The 22,456-nt window shown below is 35.6% G+C and overlaps 2 long non-coding RNA genes across 2 annotated transcripts in view; one reads left to right on the forward strand and one right to left on the reverse strand.

Annotated features, from left to right (window-relative positions):
• Nucleotides 1–22,456, forward strand: part of LOC118161367 — a 299,787-nt gene that overhangs the window by 138,235 nt on the left and 139,096 nt on the right. The window contains exon 2 of the long non-coding RNA XR_004747975.1: nucleotides 9,017–9,137. This is a non-coding gene — a long non-coding RNA (uncharacterized LOC118161367). The remainder of the gene's footprint in view (nucleotides 1–9,016; nucleotides 9,138–22,456) is intronic.
• LOC118161370 overlaps nucleotides 9,014–22,456 on the reverse strand; it is a 124,806-nt gene continuing 111,363 nt past the window's right edge. Inside the window, exon 3 of the long non-coding RNA XR_004747978.1 lies at nucleotides 9,014–9,122. This is a non-coding gene — a long non-coding RNA (uncharacterized LOC118161370). The remainder of the gene's footprint in view (nucleotides 9,123–22,456) is intronic.

The following is a 22,456-nucleotide window of genomic DNA, read 5'->3' on the forward strand; positions in this document are numbered from 1 at the left end:
TCCTTCCTTCCTTCCTTCCTTCCTTCCTTCCTTCCTTCCTTCCTTCCGACTAGACAGAATTTATTTTTTAAATTTTACTTCCTTTTAGAGTGAATGGCAGTCTCTTGATGTTTCTTTTTCATAATAGAAAACGCATTAGTCTATGTTAATAAGCATCAGCTAGTCCATGTTAAAACACCTGCTAACAACAATTGATTTGGCCATGGCCAGTTACTGAAGATGTCTGATACAGTTCATGATGTTTGTCTCTGTCAGTTTAATTTTCTTTTAATTGTGGGAAAGGCAATGATCTAATGAGTGTAGGGGCAGGGAATCAGGACTCTTGGGTTGTTTCCAGATCTGCAGTGTTGTTTATGTGTAGCCATCTGGGAAGGTGTTTTCAAGGTATTGAACGCTTGTAATTCCAATTAACTAGGACTGGTGGGTACCTAGCCTCTGCAAATACTAGGGCTTGGTATTAGGTGAACCTCAGTTTCCTCAGCTATATAATTTAGGTTATAATGTTTGTGTGCCTTCCAGAATGGGTAATTAATTAGTGTTTGCAAAACATGCTGAGAACCTCTGTTAAAGATAATACCAGGAATGTGCAGGCAACCCATCATTAGCATCTGTGTGCATTCTTCCTGGATTCCAGCTTCCTAACCCAGCAAGATCAAATATAAAAGAAAGTTACAGCACACAAACTCTGAGGACAAACATAAAAAGCGATACTAGAAATATTATATCTACATGGCAGCTGAGCAAAGAAAGCTTCACTAAGGAACAATTTGTGACTCTCATGTGTTTTCTGTACTGCAAACTATTCGTTGAAAAGCCTTACTACATAAAAACAAATCTGTATCTTTCCATTGCTGAGGGATACCAGAAGATGAAAAAAAGAGAAGAAGGAAAAACAAAAACAAAGCTGCATACCACCAGGAAAAAAAAAAAAAAAAAAAAAAGGAAAAAAGGAAACAATAATCCATACTCCATAGTTAATGGAAGGAGCACTTCAGATGGCAAAGTGCTTAGCTACAAGCCCAGGGGCACAGTGGAATTGTAAGACAGAGATTCACCATGTTTGAGTTATAACATGTGGATCTTAGCTAATATATTGTTAACATAGTGCTCAGGGCCAAATTCACTCTCAGCAGTACAATTTGAGAAAAGCAGTGCCCTGAGGATGCAGAGGTGGAAGGGCAATAGCCCAGCACATTTCTGAAATGTTATGAAAATTGGGGAGTGTTGCTCATGTTGGGAACTGCTCTCAGGAGATTACACAAATTAAAAAAAAAAAAAAAAAAAAGAGATGTAGAGCTCTCTTAGAACAAATAATTGGAAACTGCAAATCATATCTGGCCCTTTGGGGTATCTTTGTACTACACCTAGAAATGCTTTTGTACTGCAAGTGTTGCAAGAAATTCAGAAGCCTTTTCTTCTGCTTTCTGTACAAATAAGTTCTGATCCACAACTTAGTGAAACAAATATACAAATTTGCCATAGGATTTAATGCCTTTTGGATTAAAATCCTAGTGCCAGAAAGAACTGACACATAAGAACAGGTAAGAAACCTTGTAAGAGCATTATATTTCAGTGGAGAAGTATACTGTGGAAAAATGTGTTAAAGTAACATTGAACACCAGTTTTGGTAAATATCCAAGTGCTGTTCTGTTGTCATACATTTTCAAAATAAGTTTCTTTCTCCTTATGCCAAGAAGATTTGTTAATTAAATACTATTTGTTTCAACTATCTTTGAAATTGTCATTTAAAACAGAAAAAAAAATCTGGAATGTTCAGTAAAACTAAGGCAATACATACAATTACTGTTACTTTTGACCCAGCAGAAAATATAGATTAATTATTTGTTTCAGATGCCTTATTCACAGAGGATTCAGATAAACATTCATTTGCTATGTAATGATCTGGTGATGTGCCTAAGAAATTATCTTATTATTATTATTATTTTTTTTTTCCCCACCTACCTCCTACTTGTGATATGAATGAAAAAAAATCCTTTTACTTATCTATTAAAAAATAAAAATAGATCCCAATCATATAAAAGAACAAAAAAGAACAAGAAGGAAGAGAGAGGAGAGAGAAATCCAAAGGGAACATATGAGAATGAGTATAATGTGAAAGATTTGTGGTCAGTTCACAGCACAATGAATAATAATTCAATCCATCTATTTTTTGTTTGTTTGTTTGTTTTGTTTTGTTTGTGTGTTTGTTTAATCAGGGAAGCATAACAGAACTATTCTGGGCACAAGATAGAGTCTGGCCTTATACATTGAAGTTTACTAGTTCTGTCTTACATTCCTGCATAGGAACCCCCCTTTCTCCAAACCAGAAGGGGGGTTTAAAGGAACTATAAAGCTGATCCAAGTCCATTAGTTGATGATTCTTACCTGCCTTCTGCCTTGAGATATTTGGGAAAATGATGATCATGATGATGATTTTTGCAAAGCATCTTTAAATGATGATTTGAGGAGAGTTACCCCAGTCATCTTTCTGTTCATAACATTTTAATCTAGCCATAAATAAATACAGTAGAGCAGCAAGATCTGGTTTAAAGCTAGTTAGACAAATACAAAAAAAAAAAAAAAAAAAAAGAAAAAGAGGGCTCAGTTTTTAAAAGTTTATGTAAGGAATCATTAGGATGACTTAGCTGTGAGGTGGATTTTACTTTATTGCCAAATTTACTTCAAAGTTCATTGTTTTTCTAGTAGGTATAATTGACTTCAAACTGAACTTAGTGCTAAAATGGGTCTCTACTTACTCTTCTTCAGACATGAGAGGATGCTTTCTGGTTCTTAAATAAGTAGAATAGGGAAAAAAAATCACACTGTACATTTGCTTCAATGGAGGTATTCTAAAAGCTGGTCAGTTCAGTTCAACCTAAGATGTGGTATTTTTTAGTAATTTATTTTGAAAAGAATTTTCCTCAGGTTTATTGTTTTAACTCAATAAAATATATTTATGTCAAACTCTTTAAGGATTTATTCACTGTTGTAATGAAATAAAGTTAAAATCAGAAACAGTGTGTCCCAGAAATGGATTTTACCCTTTCACTTGCAGTATTTCTCTGGGCTTTTATATAGAAGTTTTATTTGTTCTAAACAACAAACAGACATTCTGCCAGTATTTTATTATAAAAATCCCAGAAGTTCACCTCTTAGAAGTTTATATAAAACAAATCTTCTTACATATATATTTCTGTATACAAGGCTTTATTTGTTTTCCTCTTTGCCTGTTGACCTGCAAAATAACTGTAGGAGATTATTACAATATATAGTTCAGAGGATTTAATCCAGATTTCTGGAAAAGACTTCAATGATTTGGGAGAATTCACATAAGAGATCCCATTAGACCAACCATAGGGATAAAAGAAGGAAAAAGTTATACAATATACAACTTTACAACTTTATTATTATTATTATTTGATACTGGAAAAGCTCAGACAATTTCAGTTTTCTAGGAAACCTATCTATAGAACTGATTTGTTATTGCCTACTGTTTTGCCATTCATGTCAGTTCAAAGTGAGTCAAATGATACTAGGCTTGTGGTAACATGAGCATAATCTAAATACGGATTTTGCACAAGTACACAGTAATGAATAAAACAGCTTTAGGAATAAAACTGTGTTATATTGATGCTTATACAGAGTGGAAAGAGAGAGAGAGGGAAAAAAAGAAAAAGAAAAAAGCTTAATTTCAGCGTTCAGTGTTTTGCTTCTGAGACCCTGTGCTGAATTCTTGTAGGGACTTAGTATGAGAATAGTGAGTTAACTTTTAGACTGCCTGCCATTTAGTTTGAAGCCTCAGCTGTAAATTAGTTGTCAAGCTTACATTCATAATATACATAGGAAAATATAGATAATAGCAGGTATTAAGTCAGATATGGGTAAAGTGAGTAGACAGTTGCTTAATCTAATTCTAACCAGACCCCCAAGGTGACCACAACTTTAAAGTAGATCTGCCTGGATCTTTTCATTATAGAATACTTGTAGGAGATTTTTAAAGAATAGAAGATATATTCAGTCAAAATAAATAAATAAATAAATAATCAGCCAATTTTAATTCAATGAAAACAGACTATAAAGCCTTTTAAATTTGAAAACACACGTAGTTCAAAGGAAGAACAGAACTAAAGGTCTTATCAACAGCAGGACCTTTCAGGAAGGTCCCTGTGACCAGCCAACTCGAGAACTTTCTGAGTGGCAGCAAACTGCCCAGTAACATCTGGATTCTGACTCTTCTGAAGGACCATCTATCTGCGCCCAGTTCCCAAGTCCTTGCTGTAACTCTTCTGCCCAGCCTAACTTGCAGTTCATATTGCCTTGAGCAGACCAGATCTGCCCAACCCCTTTCCACAGCACTACACCTCACCCAGTCACTCCTCTGGGGAAGAGAGATTTAATTAGGGAACATAGAGCAAAAACCCCAAAATTTCAAGACAAGCAAATGCTATTACAACACTCATTAAAGGTAAGGTTCATGGCTCACAAAACAAATGAAAAGAGGGAGTTGAGCTGTGATGTCTTTCACTTGTAATACCCAAGAGTTGTGGTTCATCATTTACCTCAAATCTGGGATATCTATATACTTCCTCTTCTACCAAACTATGAAAATAATGTTTTCTTATCTTTCAGATAAATCTATATTCTGTTTATATTTTTGTATCCCACAATCCTTAGGATTGTGCTACTTCAAAGTTTCTGGATTTAGTGTTTATGTCAAAAATGTTCCAAAGATTCTTGTTCAGTGATGGATGGAAGTGTTCACGGATAAGATCACAACATTTTTTTTCTCTTTTATTCTCACTCTTCTAAGGTGAAAATGGGAAAATTTACTGTGATAATTTCTGTTTTGTGGCAGATGGTAAAAAATGGTGGGAATCAGACACTGATGGTGAAGGAGTCCAGTTCTGGGTGCTGGAATGCCTCAGCTGCAAAGCTTCATTCCAGGTGTTGGGTGGTTTTGACTACATCAAAGATCAAAGAGCAGAAATTAAATTATTAAATTGATAAAATTTCACTAAAATTAGATACCCTCTTATAGATTTTATTTTATTTTTTATTTTTTATTAGAATTTAGATATAGATGTGAACATATCATACAGCTTGCTAGTAAGTAATGGGGGAAAAATTGAGAGTAAAGCTAAAGCAAAACTTCTAAACCCTGTAAAGAAATTCAGGTTGAGATTAGATTCACACTTCAAATATAATAAAAGCAGGAACAAACTGGTTTAAATTGAAGTTTCTTTCTTGATTTAAACAGAGGAAACCAGAGCACATATTGCACTGTCTGTGGGTTCTTTGCTTTCTTATACAGCAAGGCAGATCTCATCCTTAATTTGAACAGGAGAGTTTATGTAGGTACACTGACACAGTCATAGCAAATGACATGGGAGTGCAGAGTGTATTTGCAGTGCTGTTGGGGCAGGATGCTTTTCATCAGGAGGTCTGTTTCCTCATGTGCAATGAAGAAAACTATAGGAAGGAGTTAAATGTTGAGGTTTTCTCATACTTCCATGATCTAGAGCCATTCACTCCAGTTTTACCAAATCAAAAATTTGCCTGGTTTTTGGCTTTTTATAGTGCTGACTGAAAGATATTTTCAAGGAGAATTACCAATCCCAACAGGCTTGGCTGTAGTCCTAATGTAATGCTTGTGCTTAAGTCACTCAGCAGGAGAATCCCTTTAACAGATATTAAATGTCAACCTAGGAGACGAGTAGCCCCTGCTGAAATCAATATCCACTAGCGCAGCAGCCATTTAGTGGTTATTCATTAAAACAGCAGGCTGCTTCTTCTACAGAATTAAAGACAAAATCCTTATAAGAAGTTGATCACTCTATATTCTCTGTCTTGGAGTTTTTGAAAAAAAATAAGGGAGGTTTATTAAGAATCTCTCACTATATATGTATATATTTTGGCAGAAGATGACTTTTACAGCGTGGATGGCTATAAAAATTCTTAGTAGGGTATGCCTGAGTAACATTATGAAAATGTGTAAATCCATCCAAAGGCTTAGCATTCCCATGTATTTATAAGCTACGTTTGGATTGAAACGGAGTGGAAAATGACCATGAAATTCTACCCCATTCATAAAAATAACAGCCAACAGCCCGCTGTTTTGAAGAAAATTTAAAAGATGTTTTCTGAAGGTTCTGTTTTTATGCATGTGTTATTTTAATGGAATAAGTGTTATTTGAGTGTATATTCTTATTGGCTGGTTTATATGTAAGAATGAAGTATTATGATTAACAATAATAAGTAGAAGGTGGAAAGGTAAGAGTTCCTGTTTTCATTAGCTTATATCACCCCACTAAATAGGAACTAGACATAGATTAAAAAGAAAGTCATTAATATTTCTAGGTGAAATAATGGGAAAAAGGCAACAGTCTTTGTGTATATCTGTCACAAAATGGTTCAATTTTTCCTAATTAGAGTGGGAAATAATTTTATTTAGGATGCTGATAAGTGTGATTGTGACAGTTCTTTTCAAGGGACACATAAGTCAGCCTTTATCCAAAAAGGAACTAATGAAAGGTGTTGGGCAGCAGAGAGCTATTAGATTGAATATATATTAAAATATATATATATAATATTCAATTACATGTTTCTCAATTGATATTATGAAATCAGAAGGATTTTCTTTTAAGTTCATAAATTGGACTGGGAAGGGTGGTTTTTCTTGTTGTTGTTATTCTTTAGTTAGTGTACCTGTAACTATATATTTCTTCCTAGAGTGGACTTTTCTAATAATAATTAATTATCAATCTCTGTTCTTTAACAAAAACATTTCAAGTGTATTTAGGATGTTCTGAACTATTTAACCCAGAAACTTTTCCATTGTACCCTAATTACAAAGGAAAACAAAACAAAACAAACAAAAACATGTAATATGAAAGAACATAGTTTAAATTCTGTAATCTTCAGGATTAAAATGCCCTGAAAGTTTTTCACCAACTATTGGTATATGGTGTCTTTCTGGCGGTAACAGGAATGTTACACAAAAGGCAGAGATGCTATCTCAATGTCTTTATATGATGCCTGTAGGGCACAGTACAATTTAAGCTGCATGTCTTTGGAAATGGAATTAGTATTTCTTAAACAAAACAAAAGTAAGCTAAACTGAGGTAGAGAAGATAACCTGTTTTAAGCATTGATCAAGGTTGTTATTTAGAATCATGTTGGAAAAGAGTGGAGGCAGAGATAACCCTTATTTTTTATGGTTTGATTTTGATATACGGTAATCAACTGGGTTAGAGAGTGAGCTGGCCTTCCATGCACCTGGCCTGTGGGTGACATTCTGCAGGAGGGATTACAGCTGTAGTTTTCTTTGATATTCTTTCACCAGCATCCTTTAATTACTCTACCAACCTCAAACAACTGCAACATTGTTTTAACATCTGGTGGCTAAAGTGTAACAAATCCTATACCTCTGTAGTGTAAGTGCCCTGAGTAAACCCAGTGGCATATGGCATCTTAATAAAAGTAGCTTGATTTTTCTGACACTCTTTCTAATATAAATAGGAGTCATGGATGTTCAGCATTATCAAGAGTTAAGCTGATTTTATGTAGAATATGGATATATGTGATATCACATAGGTCTGAAAAAAATAGCTTAATGGCCACTATATATACTTTTTAACCTTCAGACCTAAGAGATGTTTTTCATCAATGCTATGGATGCAAAAGTTTTATGAGAAATACCCAGGTGTAGGAAGACTGAAATAAACCTAACAGGAGAATCCTACAGCAGATTACAAATTTGAACCAAAGTCAATTAAATCTTTGTGTTAATGAGAGAAAACACTTAAGCAATAACTTTAGTTCCATGAGTTCGATAAAACTGTCATTAGAAATATTCTTTGGGTTCAGGCTTCCTTGCTGGCTGAAATTTTAAACAAAACTTAAAAAAAAAAGTTGTAGGGAAATAATTTGACCCTTCTTCCTCCCCCACATCTTAAATCAAAAGGGACCATGCTTTAACATCCAGCGAAATTATTATGCCTGACTACTTCAAATGATACTTGGAAAAGCAATTAGAAGCCCTTGAATGAATGCATGCTATTCAGTGGCTGGCCTGGCTGGCAATTTGTAGTCTGAGATTTGAAAAGGACACTAAAGAGTAAGACCTGTCACGTTGGTCTCATTGATACTGATCAGTATCTCCTTTCCTAAACTGAGTATGACAGAGGAAAAGAACATGTACACAACAGTCAGTCAGAGAAATGGTGTGTAATTTTTAGAAGTATTTTGTTTCAAAGAGATATTTAAAAAATAATCCTTCCCTTCCTGAGACAATTTAGCAAAAAGGTTCACTAAGAATTCAATAGAGCTGCCTCTTACTAGTAAAATGCACGTTAAGAATAGATTTATAACTGGTTATCAGAGAAGCATTACTGAAACAAAATGCAATCAAATAAATATATGAGGAACCTGGGCCCAGATTTCACCTCTCTCTGAAAGAACTTGTTTTGTTATAAACAGGCTGTATGCTACTGGAATACAACACATTTGGTGTCAACGTTCATTAGAGAGATATTAAGATGTTACAGCTTTGTGACTAGTGGAAATGTTCCCAGTAACTGTTACAGTAGCCTGAGAATATTAGAATGTAAACTACAGAATGTAAAGGAAGTGTGTTTCTTTTATACAGATAGATTTCTAGTGGAGGTGGTCTTGTATTCGTTCTTTTCATAGGAGGAAATTCTCATATCTTTCCTGTTATTCATAATCTAACTTGTCATTGTTAAAAGTAGCTGAATTTGCAAAGCATAGATCATCTAATGATGGGCTATTTGCCTTGAAAGTTGAAGGCAATCCAATGGCAGAACGTTGGATTGTGGCAGAAGGCTGAAAAATTGCCCAGTTTTGAGAATATCTTGGTTACTGTTTGGAACACTGAACCCACATGCTAGCTACATGAAATAGTAAAGATTCATAAAAAAGAAATAAAATGGAGCAAAAAGAAAACAGTTGTGGTTCCCTCTGCTGTAACTAAAACCACCTTCATTTTGATTCCCAGAACCGGCCATTACAGCAAGAAACACTGAAACATTTCATTCATGAGTGGGATCAAATTTGCGTAATGCCTGCCAAGCCTCCACCAGGAAAGGAACTGCCAATAGCCACTGGAGTAAAAGATGGTAAGAGATACGATGTTCTTATTGCTCGAATACACTGCTGTTATTAGGGAGGTAGAAATGATATTGAAATGATCATTACACTGTATACAACTGAAGAGAGATTAGAGGAGGAAGGCAACACAGATATGCAGAACTGCACTGGCAAGAATCTGAAACCAGAAGAGATGCTGACATGCACACCCCAAAGGGAGTTGGTGGCAGCATGCACCACTTTCTGCTGTCTTCCTCCACCCCTCTGTTGAACTAAATAGATTGTCAGCAAATATGGAAGCAGAAGAAAAGGAAGAAACTTATTTATCCCGTTGATTAGGGCAAGAGCTGTGAATTTGAAGTTATTTTATGTTTGGCAGGTCCTATGAGTAAAGCTTCAGTACCTAAATCTGGCTATGCTACAGCAGTGGACCACAAGACGGATGAAGGATTTAAGTAGAGGCTGGCCAGAATATAGGATACACCTTACTTCTGCTGCTTTTCTCCATAAAACTTGTGTGCATTGAAAAATATATTGGTACTGCTGGTGTCCTAACAGTTCAATGTAATGCATTTCTTCATGAACCACACAGAGATTGTCTAAGTAAGGTGTTCCAGTGGCTGGGGAAAGCCACGGGTTCTTTAAATTAAAACAAACACATTATGATCTGTGTGCATACATATGGATTTTTATATATGTATTTATGTATGCATATTTTTTGTTTGTTTTGATTTGTTACAGTGTTTTAGAATGTTGTATGAAGACAAGCTTTGTAAGTAAAAGCAGCAATTTCACTCTTTCTGTTTCTGGGAAGTGAATATTCAACAAAATAGCTTTTTTTTTTTTTTTTTTTTTTTTTTTCCAATTGCACCTCTGATTCACTGAGAGTGATTTGATAAGAATTAGGATGGATTTCAGTCTTAACCAATTCACATCACTGCTATTTGGTCCCCAGTGTATAAAAATAGAAAATACAATCAGATTAGATTGCTGCATTTCCCTGTTTATTAGCCATTATTTCTCATTGTATTGTTTGTTTCATTTGTTTGTTTTGCTTTTTGCTTCCTGACAAGGCTGTTGAAGACTGCCTACAGAGAAACCACTTACTCAAATTGCTCCTTGTGGAGGGAATGCAGTTTTAGAAATGAAGCTTAGAGAGCTAAGCAGCAGATTCTGACTTCTTTTCTGTATGCAGAACCTTAACTGACTTTGTTGCCAGTTTTGCAAACAGCTGGGGATGTATTCAGTACCCTTGTGCAAATTTCAGATTGTGAAAAAAGGGAAGATGATGGTTTTATCTCAGGAGCTTTGGATTATTAATGTTATTTGGGCACAGAGCTGGGTTTCTCCTAATACTTGATAGAAATTATATCCTTTCTCTTTTATAAATAGAAGATTTGAGTGAGCATGGAAAATGCAGGGAGGCAGCAGATGAAGCAGCTGTGGTGGCTGAAAGAACACAAGCCACAGGAGAATGCTAATAATGTCTTCCCCACCTCACTACCAAAGTGTTTGACCAAGCACTCAGGCTAAAGATAGACTCCTGCAAAATGACAGGCCAGCAAACCTACTCTTACCCTGTTGAAAGACCATTATTTTCTCCCACGGATGCACTATAAAAGTCTGAAATTTTAGATTTCTTTAGATGTCTTGAGTGTCTAAACAAGTTAAGAAAGTTTTCCTGAGGTGGTCTCTTGAGTACGCAAAGAGCATTTGAGGTTCCCAAGTGCTTGGTTAAGTTCCTGCTTTTGAGCAGTGATGAAATAAAACCAAAAGGCTACGGAAAGCTTTGCTTTACAGTTTTTTGCTTGTCATCAAGGTGGAGTCAGCAACTCAAAGAAAAGATGTTTGCTGCTAATTAGAAAAGGATTATGACAAACTCACGTGTTTTTGTAGCTGGGAAAAGGCTGCGTATGTGGCCTTGTAATTATTCTGACAATGAAATCAAGTAGCAATCAGTGGCAGCATGCTTCCTGTTTTTCAATACTGTCAAATACAGATTCAGAATCTTCAAATCTTTGTTCCCCTCCTCCCTCTCCCTCCCCCTCTTTCCCTTTTTTATCCAGAAGTAGCATTGGACTATCTGTGGATCTAAATGCTTGGCACTGAAACATTCCCTCTAGATAATTTTATGTCTGGAAAAGCAGATAGCTCAGCCCTGAAGAGTGAGGCATAGCCAGCCCAGAGAAATGTTAGAAAAAAATATATAATTCTTGTTTCCCTGTGTTAGAGGGTACCTTCAGTTAGGTTAATATCTAACCTTTTAACTGGACAAAACAGTTATACAGCTAAGAACAGATATGATATATGATTTTTGGATATAGAACATTTGGTTTAATTACAGGATACAAATATTTTTTTCTCAGGTTCTCTGACAACCTGAACTATGTACATTAGAAAATTTATTTAAGCATCTTATTTCTGTCATCTATACTTTGCTTACATGCTCTCTGATCCTTCTAACTGGTATCAGAAGGGCTGCTGACTGTGTGCTCCTCCTCTCCTTGTTATCAGGGATAGTTTGAATAAACCCCCAATGAATTAAAGACATTTGGTAACTAAATTTGGTATATTTTAATAAGTTAATTCTGCAGCCATTGAACATAACCAAAATACAGGCTTTATTATTTATTGCTCAGGTAAAGATTTAATAAATGTAACTTTCTGCATCACCTTCTTCCAATGTCGTTCCTGTCATCAGTTATGTGTTATATTACTATTTTTCCTAAGGCAGTTGTTGATTAGGAGAAGGACACTAAGTTAGGTGGTACAACAAAAACTGAGAAGAGGATGGACCTCTCCTGTGATGGAGCTTTGGAGCTTGGGTAGTGCAGGAACCTATGTGGTCATAATCAAAAGCATATGAATTTTTCCAGCTCTTGAAGACATTATTTGGATTTCTAGACATTGCTATGCTGAAGCAGATGATTTGTCTCCATACTTTAGAACAGTGTCTTGAACTAAGAAGGAAGAGGCAAAGGAACAAACAATAGTAGGGTAATATTATCAGAGACAGTGATTCACAGCGTTTTCTGCAGAATGTTTTGTTCCCTGCAGCATGAGTCGTTATGCCTGTAACAGATCACCCCCTGATGGAAATCAATGGTTTTATGCTATTTTGTTTCAGCTGAGAATATGATATTTGGCAAAAGTTATAGCGTCTCTTTATTTTCAGTCTATTTTATCCTTACTGAGATGTACTTAATTGCTTTAAATAAACATGCAGTACTTTCTCTGAATCATATTAAGAGATTGGCTTCTACAATCCATCAAGGCAATAAATACTAGATGTTAATTATGTGTGATATGCAATTTTGTTAGTGGCCAGACTTAAATGTAATATACTTTGATATAATTGAGTCTATCTGTGTTGCTGTGTTCTATCAAAATGTACACAGAAGTTTTTGTCTTACCTTCTGTCTGTATCACAATGCATTTTAAATGCTATTATCATAGCTCATCTTAATTGAGAGTATTCATATTTTCCGTGTTTCTGATTAAATTAGCCAGATGGGCTAATCTGCGTATTCAGCTTTTGGTGGAAATTGAGAATAATCCAATTTGTGTTTTGTTTTTTTTTTGGTTTTTTTGTGCCCCCCCCCCCCCCCCCCCTTTTTTTTCTCAGAAGAAACATCCCCTATTTATAAAGACATCAATTCATTTTTAATATAACTAAAACCTGAACAGTCTATTCCAAGAATCACTATTACTCTAGGTCCAATGCTTATGGGAAAAGAAACAATGCAGTTAAAATTGTTATATACACACTTTCTCATTTGTAGACTTTTTTTTTTTTTTTTTTTTTTTTTTTTTTTCTGTTATACTTGCCTCTCCATTGTTCCCCTGGGTGCTGAGGTTGACGGTTTCATACTGGTGGCAGTGAAAGAGCATTAATGGTGAATCATCACCATCATCCTTTGCTGTGATGAATGTGCTGTCTGTGTTGATGGTTTCTTTTTCCTCACTCCAGCATCTATTTGGAGTAATCTTCATACATTTTCTAACATGCTTTTATATCTTTGCTATGTCCACATTGGTGTGCAGTTCCCTGTTAGACCTGAGTTTGCTGTATATGATGCCTTTACTTAATCTAGGTTTCTTTTTCTCTTTGTTACACCCATAATCAGTTCTGTCCAGGGCCAGGGCTCCATTTCTTCAACTGACCTTCAACTTTCATAGCTTAGTGAGTGGCTTATAGCTATGGAGTCTCCAGTGCTAGCTAGTGCCCCTTTCTTCCAGCATCCTGTGCTTGTGGCCTCTTCCCTGCACCTTGTCTTCACTGCTGGAGGCCTCTGCTGTTGTACCAGGCCTGACATTCTCTGAGTTACTTCATCATGTTGGAGTCATAAATACCTCATTCTGCATAGCATAACTGCTTGTTACTACTTTGTATCTATACATACATGAAGTTGCGCTATACAATGATAAAAGTAAAATAAATTAACCATAGACAACTGGTCAACTAGGGAAATTGATGTCACAGCTAAACTAAGTAAATAAAGCTAGAGACAGGTCAAGAAAAGTTCAGACAGAGTAAGCTTACCAAGCTTCAGTCCTCTGGCCTTGCAATTCTGTACAAAGCTTACAGTCTGTTGCTAGCAATGGCAAAACTGCAGTACAGGGTTATGAGGTTAGAACATCTTTTATTTATTTCTCTTTTCATTGCATATTACCTGAGATAGCACAGGGAGAACTGAACTTTCATATAATGATGTGATAAGGAAATGGGTCATTATTCCGGGCGGCGAGTTCTCGGCAATTCAGATACTGAGTAACAGCTCCTGAAAAGCTTGCAGCCAAAGCTCATCACAAGCATAGCCTACATATGACTACTGTGAATGTTTTTATTGTTTTTCCTCCTGGTATGCCACTATGGCCAGGACATCACTCTTTTATTTGTGGTAATACATTATTTTCTCCCCACTCTGAGAACCTCAAATTTCTATACTGGAACCAGTAAGAGCAGAAGAAAGTAAAAATCATGCCAGTAAATGGGCTCACAAAAGTGGGAAAAACTGTGTTTTTGCACATATTCTTCAATGCAGCATAATTTCATACCAGGCTTCTGGTTGCATTCAAACAGTAAGCTGCACGCAAGAGCAGAGTGTCATCCAGGTAACATCCTTCTTCCTCTGATGAACATGATGCCTCTTGGGAGCAAATGGGCCAATCTTTCTGCTTGTAAATATTTCAGAAGTCAGCTTGGTAGTAAGAGGTGTGAACATAATTTGATGTTAAATGCATGAAAGTAGGTGAAGACTGAAAAGCTTTGCTGATTATAATTAAGTCATTCCTAACATAAAGTAAATGCAGCTCATTCCAGCCAAAGATGAATCAGCTGAGCTTTCAAACAGAGATTGGTGCTGCCAAGGCAGCTGTATTCAGCTGTGCAAGGGGTACTTGTTTTTTTTTACCTTAATCAAAAGTGTGTGGATTTATTTCAAACTAACTGAAAGGAATTACTTCAAATTTACTGTAGGTGAGCCCCCTTTAGCCTGGTTGCCATGGGTACTCCTAAGAATATAGTCATGGCTGCCTGGAGCTTAGCTCTGCAAAGGGTGCCTGAGCTCTTCTCTGATTGTAGTAATGCTACTGCTGATGTCTGAGACAGCTATGGTAATACTAACTTGTATGAGTTAAAACTGCACTACAGGTACTGTGCAGTGTTGTGGAGGATACTGGGAAAGGATTTCTATTATATCTGTCAGAATACAGATATTGTTGGCTTTAATTCTTATGTAAGTAAGAGCTGTTTCTAAATGAGACGAGACAGAAAAGAGTAAGTTCAGAACTATTACCTAGGTGAAGAAAAAACATATTAGGATCCAGAGAACATTTTCTACAGAGCTAACAAACTAAAATGAGGTGACATGTAGGACTTTGATACCTGTGGAACATCAAGTTCCAGCTGCCTATCCTCTTCAGACTAGTTGATTTTTTTTTTTTTCTCCTCTCTGAGACCTGAATCATAACCGGTGTGTTTTCTTCTTTCTCAATGTGGCTTCATTTACAGATGAACCAAATTTTATAAAAGGAAAACCTTATGTGCCTGTTTGTCCCAGTGGTTTTATTTCAGAACTAGCATAAATAAGGCTTTATTTCAGAACTAGCAAATCTATAACTCATGTATTCTGCATGTTTTGCATGAAGAATACATGAAGAATGCATGAAGAATATTGGCTTGATAGTTAAGGCCTGTAGGAGATCTGAAAGCAGAATTTGTTCCTTGTTGCTGCAGAAGGGATAAAAGATCTCTTTAGACTCCCCTAGAGCTGTACATAAATTTCTGAGTTGCCATACAGGGTTCCAAATTAGCTGTATTAACTCAGGAAATGGGCCGGTCTGTTTTTGAGTATAGCTGGATGAAATTTGGTTTAATGAGCAGCAGTTGCACAGAACAGAAACAAGATATTTCAAATATAAAGAATAGGATGGGGAGTAGCAAGAAAACATTATAATGCTGCTGTACCAGTAAATCAGCAGTCTGACCTTGGCGACGATATTGTAATTCTTAGTCTCAGAAAGGATATTGAAAGACTATGGAGAGGTCGGATAGATATGACAAAAAATGGTACAGGGATAAATACTTTAGCCTGAAGACAGTTTTAAAACTTAGCTCTGTTTACCTTAGAAAAACACCAGATAAAAGTAAACTGAATAGTTGAATAGTTTAGTAATTCAGATTGTCTCTTTTAATGACACAGAGCAAAAGGAACTTGCATTGAGAGTGATGAGTCCTTGAATCAATGGATTTAATGAAGTTCCAGAAGGAATAGAACAAGTTTAGTGTAATAAACAGTACTAGCAAAAAGACATTACAAGGAGTAAAAAACTTTGTATATCAGGATTTGACCCCTCTCCAGCATCTAAAGATTAGAACTAGTTTCTTTGGGAGGTAAAATTATCCCTCAGCATAGGAACTGATCTCAGGCTGGATCCAGGAGTTGTTCCTCTGGTAGGGGAGTTTTAAGAATTTTTTATGCTGACTGTATGCGCACTCTTTTTGTCTTGAAAGACCTTCCATTCATTTAATACTATGAACTTTCAATATATATTCTGATAACTTCTTCTCTCATCCCATGACCCCTTCTACATCTGCTATGTTTTCAGAACAACATATTTGAAGATATTACTCTTACATCTCAATTTATATTACTAGAGATTTTCAAAGTGATTTTCAAGTCTGGATTTTTAAACAAGAATTTTTAATTTTCATTTTTTAAAACTTCAGTTGTATTATAATCATATGGTTTTTGGTGATTTGTCTTCAATATGTTCATTCTTAAGTGGTTACAATTTTAGGATCTAACAATATGTAGGAGTAATTTAAATTATTATGCTTCTTGACTCCATAAATCTGGTAGTTCTGTACTACAGCTTGTTAGATGTTGCTTCTGCTACTAATTAGAAACTGCAAATCAAAGCCTAATTATGCATTTCAACTACAAAAACTATGCAATACCAAAGAGTAGGTAGATTAAGCTATTTAATATGTGACACAGCCAGTAGAATAAAAAATAGAACAGTGAAAGCATGTTCAAGGAATTGTGAAAATAAGGTTCAGATGGTACAAGGTGGAAATCTTTGTAATGCTGTTTAGACAATGCTGTTCTACTTTCCTATGCTACCTTTTCCACATCTTCCTTTTTAGACGTACAGATTTCCACACTTCGCTATGTCATCTAAGAGTCAAATCTCACCCTATCGATTATATATATATTTATTTTTATTTTTTATTTTTGCTACAGCTACCAGCCCTATCAGTATAAAAAATCACAGTCAAGTTTTATCGGTGTAGTTTCATATTGGTTATAAATGGGTTGAACTAATCCATCCATGAGGTTGTCTTCAGTGCAATCTTAACATCTGTTGATTTAACCTGAGATGAAAATGACTTAAAAAATGTCTATGAAGTGCGAATCGAATTATAGAAGAAAACTTATCACATCTCCTGTCTTGTAGAGTTGAAATTACACTTTTAATTAAACTAAAGCAGGTTTGACTACAGAGAAAACCTTTAACCTCAGATTTAGTATGTACCATCATGCAATCTGTCACAGAAAGCTAAGGTGTTGAACTTAGTAGCTCCAAGCAGAATTTGTAAAAAATTTTACTATTAGCTTGTGAAAACATAACATAGAAGGAGTAACATTTTCATTGAGGCCATACTGCAAAATGTGTTTAGTCAAACACTTGTACACAGGTGATTTCTCAGATAATAGAGATTTTTTTTTTTTTTTTTTTTTTAAAAAGTCCTGATGCACATTTCTCTTTCTAACTTTCTCTGATTCTTAATTTTCCAAGTTATCCTGAATTTGAAGAAATTGCTGAAGTTGTTTCCGCCATTCATTTTTCTGTTCTACTGTAATACATTCAATTTGAAGGATTTAGAACAGCTAACAGTAGTTGAATGCTGCACTGTCTTTCCACAAATATGTACTGTATTGAATGCTTTTACCTAATGAACATTTTCTTGCTAGTGGAGCAGCAAATTTTACCTACTTTAAAAAGTATTAAGCACATTTTAAGTTTGTATTGCTTTTTATGTGTGCCAGCAATTTGATTCCAAGATTCCCAGCTTTGGCACATCTATTTATCATGTTATCACTGAATCTAACACAGATAACTCCAATTAAAAATATGAAAATCTCCAGTTAACTCCTTTTATAAAGTGCTTTTCAATTTATAAATAGTCCTGTAATAAACAACAGATTCTGTTCTCTTTGGGAATCAAAGGGAAAAGTTAAAACGTAGCAAATTATTCTCATGACTCATTCATGGCAACATTTTGACCACTCTTCAGTCAAATTGTGCATTGCTCACCAGGTGTGGCAAATATGCTTATATTTTATTGATACATTTTGCTGCCTTTCTGTCACAAACCCAATTTTCTGAAGAGAAATATGTAATTAGGAAAGCTACAATACGACATACCACTGGTATGGTGTTCATTCACCTACCTGGCTCAAAGATATTGAGTAATAGGATTTAATGATTACATGGTTAGAGGGAATTAACCCTTCCACCTATGAGACTTGGCGTTAGGTGTTGTAAGCTCTGTTGAATGGCTGATAACATTTTTATTATGGTTAGTTTGGATGCTTTTGTTTGGAAGGAGAGGCCAGTAATTTTAAAGTCGGAAAAAAATCTACATCCTAAGGAGAAGGAATTAAAATATATAAATTTCCTGTCACTGTCACTTCCTTTATCAAAAAACCTCAGTATTAGCATCAGATGTAAGGCAGTTTTCCTGACATAAGTCAAGAATATAGTTTTATTTTAAGTGAAGGCCAGATCAACTGGATAGATACTCCTCTAAGAAATGGTTCTGAACTTGTGCCATGGTGACCCAGGTCCCTCTCATTCTTGAAAAATATCTGGCTCCTAGGTTATACTGTTAGGTTCACTTGCACTCCTTCTCTTGTCTCATTGAACCTTGAGTTATATTCCATACAGTACCACTACTTCAATTAAAAAGTGGGAAAGTGTTTTACTTTTCTTATTTCTCTGTGAATCCAAAATAGTGCATGAAATGATGGTTAGGAAACCTTTCTAAATGGAAAACACAAGTTCATACTCTTCAGGGTGAGAAGGAAATTCATGCAAGTCTCTCATTATCAGGTTAGAACTAACCACTTAAACATTGTACAAAATTATACAATATTGTATAAACCATGCTTTTTTGGCATATTTTAGGCAGTTTCATGCTGAATGTAAGAACTGTAGGCGACTGCTCTTTTATATCTCCCTGAAAGCCTATCTATATGTGCTAAATAGCCAAAGAGCCCAGTTTTGGCTTTCAGACCAGGAACTGGTCAGCGACATTATTGCCCAACTTTTATGATATTAGAATATCACAACTGAGAGATTGGAAATTATTCTTATTTGATTTGTGTAATATGTCTTGTGCTTTTATTAACTTATGGTGTATATAGGAGGCAATATATAATTTTCAAAGTCAGTCATATGAGTTGAATAATTTCAACTGAAAGGTGTGTGTAAAATAAATATATCATCAATATATAATCAATGACAAAGAGTAACCATATCTAAAAAAATATTTTGTTGCTCTGAGAAACAATAGCTGTTATCATTTCTATGACCCTGTGGTGTAGAACACCAACAAAAATTGCACCGGGAGAGACATTTATTAAGCCACAGTCAAATTTAGCCATCTTTGTTCACAGATTGGTTCTGTGCAATTATGGTAAGGAATGCCAGGTAATGCAAAACAATCTAATCATGCAATAAAAAATGTATCTCATTCCCATGTGATTTCTGAGCATGTCAAGGGAATCTGTCTTTTCAAGTGCCCAGTTTAAAAACAAACAAAAAACTGTTGTTTTCACTTAGTACTTCTTTCTAATAACATTGTTGAAAGCTGCGCATGTTGGAAGGGTGCACATAAACAACAGTCAGGTAGAAGATGAAGAAGGATATATGTAGAGACAATAATATAGAAGGGAAGAGAATAACATCTGATTTTTGTGTTTTCTGCTACAATAACTAATAAAATGTGGCTATTTTTCAGACTTTCTGTTACCTAATTGTGCAGTGAAATTATTGTTTTAATGGGGAAAAGTCCATTAAGAAGGACAAATTCTCTTTCATTCCTGTTGCTGGTAAAACAGCCTTTCCATGCCTTCACAGCTGACTTGCTGACAATCTGAACAATGTTTTTTTCACCCCTAGTTTGAATGTGATCCAAAGAAATGTCTGTGCCTAGTGTTAATTAACTAACGCTACATCGATAGGGACTTTACACTTGAATTAAATAATATTTGATGGCTTGATAGTGTTTTGCCTTCTGCTTTGATTACATCTAGTGAATATTTTCAGTATTATTTATTTTTATTCTCAGACCACCACTGAAAGTAACAGAGAGCTAACTTTGGTTTAGCACCAAATCTTTTACTCTGGCTCCTTTCCTTCTTAAACTAAAACAGTACTTTTATTTAAAGTGTGGAGAGAGAAAAAATGCCACTGATAACTCTGAACATTAAATAAAATGGTGTATCTTGAATATATAAAAATTATTTTTATACCACTGTTGACTTTTCCTAAATAACTTTTCAAATATTTAATCTTGAATTGCTCTTTGAATGCCTTTTCTATTTCTGCTTGTCTATTAAGAGAGTAAAGTCTTGTCTTTTTCAATAGTAACTGAGGTTGTTGGAGTTCTAAAATTATCTTGATTGAGTTCTTTTAATCAAAGTTTCAGTCCTTTTCTCCTGAGCTTGTTGGTTCCAGTGAGACTATATGCCTGGATCTTCTGTCATTTTGTCTTTTTTTTTTTTTTTTTTTTTTTTTTCCAAACACATGACTATCTGTGCCAGTGCCAGTAAATGCCATTTTTATCTTTCCACCTTCTGTTATCAAAAAATTTATCCCAACACCACTTGAAAACACAGAGGTCTAACATTACCAGATCTTTTGGGTAACTAGGGAGTCTAGGGGAAAACACAATTTGGGGCTTACCATTCCCTCTCTGATCCTCAGTCAGTCTTGTCTCCATAAGCTGAGTTCTGCACTCATGTTTGTGCTAGAAGCACTAAATGAATCCTCTTTTATCACTCCACCAAGAGACATAGAATCTCCTTACCCAACGCAAACCCTTTCCTCTCCAAGTACATTTATCTATGGCCACAGTTCCTTTCTACCAGCCAGTTCTGAACAGAGGCTGAGCAGACTGATCTGAAGAGTGACACAAAATATCACAGATATACAGTAGCATTAACACTTAGGCTGTTATCTTTCAGTACTGTGTACACCTGGAAACGCATTTTTTCTCTTTGACCTCACGTGTCTCCTGTGCAGTGTAAAATCCTGACATATATGTCTATCACTAACTTGTGAATGTCCAGACATCAGCTTAGAGGAAGCTTAACACTTTACCAGTCTGTTCCTCCCTTCCCTTGTTACTGTGGACAATATCAGCCATCTGTCACTTAGGCCTAAAACCTGGAAATCACATTTGGTTCAGACCACTATTAGCATGTATCTGAAATCTTCATGATCTAGTTTTATAATCTCTCTAGGGTATAATTTTCTCTCTTCTTGAAGTGAAATATTTATTTTCTCTTCTATTATATCTTAGATTCACGTAGTATGTGTTCTACCACCTGAAACACTCAGTTCATCTAATATCATCAGCAAATATAGCAACACGCTGTACCATCCTTCTCAGGAAGAGCACTGGTCATTTGTTTCTGAATTATAACAAGAGACAAATTTGTACTCCAAGGCAGCATTCAGAAGAGTTGGCCGGTTCTGGATTCAGGCATGTACCCAAATCCCTTACTGTCCTGAAAGTGTCCTGAAGTGGTTCACACCTAAATCTTTTATGCTTCAGGAGTAGCTTACTCATGAGGATGGTGGTGATATGTAAATTGGTGATCCACAGATTTCCATTCCTTCAAAGGAAATGTGATGATGCTACAGAATAGAAAGCCAGCCCCATGAGCTAGAGAAAGATGACAAAATGGAGCTTGATCAGTACATTCAATTAAGAAGTATTGTTAGTTTATTTGGTAGTGAACAGATACTTGATAAACCAGTGAACTCCATGGCAGAGGAGTATCAAATTAGGGACTACTTAAATAAGCTGAACATAAACAGGTCTGGAACCAGATGAGAAACCTGGAAATGTGCTGAGAGAAACAGTCAACATCATTGGAAACCCACACTGTCTATTGCCTTTGAAAGTTTATAAAAGTTGGGAGAGATATGGAGTGGCTGAGAAAAATAAATTTTATGCCCATCTAAAAGATTAGAAGGGGGAGCTAGAGATCTTCAGGATGGTCAGCATCGCTTCAGTAAAATTATGGAACAAATACTTCTAGAAGTCTTTTTCATGATGAATAAAGGACAAAAAGAAGAAGCAGTCAACACAGACTTATCAACATCACAGTGTGCTTGGCCAGTGTCAGTTCCTTCTGTGATGAAATAACAAATGCAGGGGATGTGGAGAATGCAGTAGACATCATCTACCCTGTATTTAGCAAGACTTTTGACTATCCCACGGTGTGCTCTTAGCCAAATTGAGATATGGACTTAATTGGTAAGGTATGAGGCGTGCAGAGAACTGGCTGGACCAACAAGCAAGGTTATCAAAGTCCTTTCCAAGTAAATGCAATTGGAATATCTCAGTGGTTGCTAATAGAGCCAATCATGCTGATAACAGACTGAGGGAAATGCCTTTGTTTAGCCTCGCAAAGGGAAGATCTAAATGCAGTCTTCCAGTACCTAATGGAGATCTATAGATGAGATAAAGCTAGAGTCTTCTCAAAGGTGCAGGTTGAAAAGACAAAAACCTACGTCCAAAATGGGACTTAAAGAAAGAAAAATG

The sequence above is a fragment of the Oxyura jamaicensis genome, chromosome 2, assembly GCF_011077185.1.
Source record: "Oxyura jamaicensis isolate SHBP4307 breed ruddy duck chromosome 2, BPBGC_Ojam_1.0, whole genome shotgun sequence".
NCBI lineage: Eukaryota > Metazoa > Chordata > Aves > Anseriformes > Anatidae > Oxyura > Oxyura jamaicensis.